Source organism: Pipistrellus kuhlii, unplaced genomic scaffold (assembly GCF_014108245.1).
Source record: "Pipistrellus kuhlii isolate mPipKuh1 unplaced genomic scaffold, mPipKuh1.p scaffold_m20_p_30, whole genome shotgun sequence".
NCBI classification, from domain to species: Eukaryota; Metazoa; Chordata; class Mammalia; order Chiroptera; family Vespertilionidae; genus Pipistrellus; species Pipistrellus kuhlii.
In genome coordinates, this window is record NW_023425530.1 from 1,476,044 (window position 1) to 1,481,649 (window position 5,606).

The window sequence follows — 5,606 nt, forward strand, 5'->3', positions numbered from 1 at the left end:
ATTTTATGGTTGGGGGTCCCCACAACAGGAGGAACTGCACTAAAGGGTCACGCGGCATTGGAAAGGTTGAGAACCGCTGTCTTAGGGGAATCAGTCTGAGAACCTGCAGCCCTTTCAATGGCTCTGGATTTCGGAATCATGGCATCGTAAACATTCTGGTTCAGAAAACCCACAGTATCTGGAAATTTGGGAGAAATCTGGAGGGTCACCTGGACTAAACAAAACCGGAATTATTTCCCTGGATTCTGGAGAGGCGGCTGTACAAACCCACTTGCCTACCTCCCCTCCCAGGATGGCGGTCCACCCTGGGCCAGGCAGCTAACGTGGTTTACAGGGGGAACTCCTCCTCGCTGTGGCTCAGCCTGAAATATTGCCCATTCCCACTCCTGCGCTAAGGCCTTCTGCGGCTCCCCGCTCCCTCGGATAAAGCCCGCTCCTCCACGTGGCATGTGCAGCCCCTGCTGGCTCTCAGGCTTCCTTACCATGTCTCCCGCCCTTAAAACAGCTCAGCCGCTCAGGACTCCCAACTACTCCCCTCCCAACTACTCTCCTCGCTGCTCCTCCACCTGCAATCCCCGGCTCCCTCTCCTCCTGGCAACACCCCTTTCCTCCTTCAAGCCCAGGGTCAGCATCCTCTCCTCCTCCAGGCAGCCTTCCCTGCTTCCACCTGTCACAACCCTGGCGGAGTCCTCTCTGGGCCCCCAGCATCCCCTGGCGAAGGGCCAGGCCCAGAGGACAGGGCCACACCCCAGGGTCAGCCAGGGACACCCTCCGACCCAGGGGACGGGCGGCAGCCGGCACGCCCTTCAGCCCCCGGGGACCCAGCTCCCCGGTCCCGCCGGCTGACGTCAGGGTCACCTTTCCAAGGACAGTGTGATTTCTATCTGGCAGGTCCAGCCCCAGGTAACCCTGGCAACTCCTGTCACACGCCCTGGGCGGCCGCTGCAGATGCCAAACTCTTCCACAGCGCAAACCTCCGTCACTGCCCTCCTCACCCAGGGGACAGAGGGGAAGGCCGGAGCCGGAGGGAGAGGGCCGCTCCAGGTGACCCAGGACCTCCGCTGGCCCAAAGCGGGGAAGGGGACAGACAGGACCCCGGGTGCTCAGCTCTGGCCGAGGGCAGGTGGGAACTGGAAGGACAATGGCGAGGTGACGGACTCAGGGCCGGTCTCCACCTCATGTCCCTCCCCTGAGCTCCTTACACCCAAAGGCATCTCCTGGGACATGGAAACGGGAGAGGGCTGAAGACTGCCTGGGCCACACCGCTCACGCCTGCCTTTTCCTCTAGGCTGATGTTTTGTGTTTTTTTTTTTTTTGAGAGGGGTAGGGCGTTGGAAGCTCCGGGTCTGATTTCTGCACAGCCCGGGGTGGAGAGAGGAGGGGGAGGGAGAGCACTGGGGTTCCCCCTGGGGGCACCTTCCCCGGGGCCCCCTCCAGCAGTCCCAGGAGCGGAGAGGCCTGGCTTCCCTCTTCACCCTCTGCTGCCGCTCTGGGCCTCAGTTTCCCAATCTGCTCTTGGGAGTGCGCCCGTGCAGGGTGGGCACTCCGTCGTTCCATGAGGCTTCTGCCGGCTGCCATCTGCCCGGTGTCCGAGGGGTTTCCTAGGAGCCCCAGGACCCCCAGCCACTTTCCTTAGAGCTCGGGACCTCCTCTCCGGTGAGTCCTGACCCCACCCACGACCCCCACATGCTCTCCTCTCTCCTCTGCCCAGACACAGCTGGAATGCTTATGAAAGAAACAGTGTCTACTCGGAAGGGGACTGGGGGCCGGGGAGCTCATGGGGTAGGGGTGTCCCAGGTCACTGAACTTTGACTTTGGACCCCTTGAGAAGCCGAGCGAACCCAAAGGAATACGAAAAAATGCAATTTTGCAAATGAGGTGGGGGTCCCTTCTGTAGCCCCAGCCATTGGTCCCCGCTCCTTCCTCCTTAAATCCAAATCCAGATCCCAAACCACGAGCCCCAGCCCCCCTCAGATCTGGGGTCAAAGATGACAGCCTCTGGGGTAAGATGCCCAGGAGCTCGGCCAGAGGGCTAACAGGGGCTGAGCGTGGGAACTGCCCCGTCCCAGGACTCCTGCAAACGCTTCCAGCTCCAATGCCTACCCATCCTGGCAGGGGAGGGGTTCCCTATGGCACCCCCTCTGGGGAGGTGCCCCCAGCCGGAGAGAACCTGAAGGCAGAGAGTAGGACAGAGGGCAAGTGACCCCCTTCTGGGGACCAATGAGCGCCTGCACGACTGTGGGGGGTCACCCTCAGGGGCCCCCACCCTGCCTGGCACTCTCAGAGAGAGAGGCTTTCTTTGTCCCTTTGTCAGCTCTTGGGGGCCCCCTGAGCCCCCCTGGGTCTCCACTGCAGCGGGGGGTATCTAGACAGGCTCTCTGGGCCCACCGCGGCCCCTCCCTGTGGTCGGGCCCTGGACTAGCTCTGAGCCAGGCGGGCGGCAGGAGAGGGCTCAGGGGCGACCAAGGTGCGGCTGCCGGGAAAGCGGGATGGAGGGGCCTCACCGCCTGGGACCACCAGCCAGGCCTGGGTGTCCCCGACTTAGCCCCCAAGGCCCCGCCCCCCTACCCCCAACCCCCAACCCCCAGCACCAGTCCTCACGCTGGCCAGCAGGCCCCCTGTCCGCCCCGAACCCCCCCAACCTGGGCCCAAATCCAGCTCCCTCGCGGCGCGGCCGTGAGCCCCCATCATTGTCTCTTAAGCGCCCCTCCCCGGACAAAATACCCGCTGCGGGGCCGACAGAACCCCTATTATAGCTCCACAGACAGGCCCCCAGTCAACATCCCCTCCTCCCCCCGCAGCTGCGGTGCCATGGCACCCCCATACGGAGCCTCATTCGACACCCCAGGCCCAAATCCAGCCTCTTCCAGGCGCTGCCATTGGACCCCATGACAACCCCCCAAACAGCGGCCCCCCTAAAACCCAGCCCCCTCCCCAGCGGCTGTGCTGACAGAGCCTCCCGGCTCCCAATCCATCCCCCTCCCCATGGCGGGGTCCTCAGGACCGCCCCCCCCCAAATTACAGCGCCCGCCCCGGCCGCCCCAGCCAGCCATCCAGCCCCCCAGCCGCGCCGGCAGACACCCCCGGGCGGCGCCCCCCGGCCCCTCCGCAGCCGCCCGGGGCGCTTACCTCGGAGCCGCGGCCGCCGGAGTGCGCGGGAGGGAGCGCGGGCGGAGGGCGCGGGCGGCGGGGCGGGGGGGCCGGTGCGCGCACCTGTCCGGGCCGGGCCGGCTCAGCCGGGCATCCCGGCGGGGAGGGGGCCGGGGCGCGCTCCCCGCCCCGGGCCGCGGGCTGCGCTGGGGGAGGGGGCTCAGCCCCGGCGCCCCGCGCGCCGGCGTCCGCTCCGGGGAGGGCGCTGCGGGGCGGCCGGGCCGGGGGCGCGCCGCGGCCGCATCTTCCTCGCCCGCAGCCGCGGCCGCAGCGACTCGCGGCTTAGCCACCTCCGCCCCCCCTCCGGTCCGCCACCTCTCCCCCCAAAACCGGGCCGGAGCCGCGCAAAACGCGGCCCGGATTAGCAGGGGTGCGGATCGGAGGGCGGCAGAGCTGGGTGGGCGGCCGGAGGAGGCACTGGGCACGGGATGGGGTGGGGGTGGGGGTAGGGGGTGGGGAGAGAGATCCAGGAGAAGGCTTCCTGCTTTTGTCCGGGTGGGGATCTCACCGCGCACCCTCCTACCTCCGGACTTCCTGCGGGGTCCGCTCTGGCCGGACTCACATCCTCAGGACATCCCCAGGCACTCCTGGAGGATGGGGGCGGGGTCAGAAACCCCGGGGTCCACTTGGTCCCCGTCCCGGGAGGTTATGTATTTAATTTCCGAGCACTAACTGTCACACTCGGCGGACATGTGAGACAACCGAGGCGCAGGGAGGCGTCGTATCCAAAGTCACCTCGTAAGAACGTGGGGATTTGAACCGGAGCCAGCTGGCTGCAGAGATCACGGTACGGAGGCTGTCCTCTGTCCCGGCGTCCTGCGGGGCCTGGCACAGGAAGAGGTTCCTGGGGGGCTGCAGCTCCCCCTGGGCCCCTTGCCTTTGGGACTCCGGGACAGACTGGTCTTCTGATTGCAGAGACAGCCTGTAACCTCCTTGACCCGCTATGACCTGAGGACGGCGGGCGCTCAATGTCCCTGTCTGTCCAAAGCCCCTCATCTCCAGTATACAGGAGGCGATCACCAAACGTTTTATTGTGATGTGTTTATCTAGCCATCCGTCTTGCACACCTACTGGGTACTGGGGCGACTTCTGAGCCCTGGATGTAGAAGTGACTTCATTCACTCCTCAGGACAGCCTGTAAGGCTCCCAGAGATGGGAAACTGAAGCACCGAGAGGCCAAGGAGCTTGCCCAAGGGCAGAGCCGATGGGAAGAGAGCACCGTCATAAAGCACCTTCTATGTGGGCGTTACCCCTGTGTCCCATCCTTGGACCCCAACAGTCCTGGGGCTCCCACAGGCTGTGGGCTTCCTTGTATGACATCCAAACTTAAACCCTGCCCTAGCTGGTTTTGCTCAGTGGATAGGGTGTCGGCATGCGGACTGAAGGATCCGGGTTCCATTCCAGCCAAGGGCACATACCCTGGGTTGTGGGCTCGATCCCCAGTAGGGGGCGTGCAGAATGCAGCCGGTCAATGATTCTCATCATTGATGTTTCTCTCTCTTCCTCTCCCTTCCTCTCTGAAATCAATAAAGAAACATATTAAAAACAAAAACAAAAACTTGAACCCTGCTCCATGGGATACATTGGGTCCTGAGCAACTGGTTTCTTCCAGGGTCCGGGCATCTGCCCAGGGGCCTTCGTGGTGACCACAAACCTCCGCCAGCGGCCAGGCCTTCCTGCCTGTGGCTCCGCCCTGACCTTCTTTCCGGCGGAGGCGGAGGCGGAGGCGGAGGCGGAGGCGGAGTCCAGGCAAATCAGCCCGCACCTGCCACCCCTCTGTCCTGCCCACCTGGGGAGATGACACCTGTCAACAGGGAGGGGGCAAAGCACAGTACCTCTGGCTCTACCCCTTCCTCCGACCTCCATACCATTACCTGTGCTGTGCTCACCCCCGGGCATGCCCTCCCTCTCTGGCAACCTATTCGTCCCATAAACATTTATTGAGCACCTACTGTGTACCAGGCCCAGGGCTGAGCAGTCAACAAGACAAACCAGCTACCTGCCTCCAGTCTAGCAGGGAGACAGAGGAACCGAGGCTGAGATGACTGGGCCCTGTGACTTGGGGGGGGGGCCCAGAAGACCATGAGGAGGCGATTTGGGGACCACAGGACAGTAGAGGATTTGGCAGAGCACATGAGGTGCGGGGTGAGGGGTGGGGAGGAATGCTAGGCAGAGGGACCTGCTTGCACAAAGGCCCTGAGTGAGGCCCCACCCCCACAGGCCAGCTCAGCTGCCACCCAGTCTTCAGCAGCCATGAATGGGTCTTTCATGCCCTGGACCGGGGCAAGGTCAGGCCCGGCTGCTCATTTCCCCCTCCGGGGCCCTTCCTCCCCACGCCCTGGGCTCCTGACTGTCTGAGCCCTGACCTGGAAGAGGGTGGCAGGAAGTTCACAGCTCCCCCTGGGGTGAGTCAGGGAGGCCCGGGGAGGGGCAGGGCCTCACCCAAGGTCACCAGA

The 5,606-nt window shown here is 64.3% G+C and overlaps 1 protein-coding gene across 3 annotated transcripts in view; it reads right to left on the reverse strand.

Annotated features, from left to right (window-relative positions):
• The window catches only part of SEMA6B (semaphorin 6B), a 24,484-nt gene extending 20,792 nt beyond the window's left edge, over positions 1 to 3,692 (reverse strand). Inside the window, exon 1 of one of the 3 annotated variants that reach the window (XM_045589100.1) lies at positions 3,674 to 3,692. The gene's annotated coding sequence lies outside the window, so the exon portion shown is untranslated. Of the gene's footprint in view, positions 1 to 3,129; positions 3,435 to 3,673 lie in introns of those variants that run through there. The other 2 variants (XM_036459886.2, XM_036459885.2) reach the window with 2 other exon arrangements.
• Between the last annotated feature and the right edge of the window lie 1,914 nt (positions 3,693 to 5,606).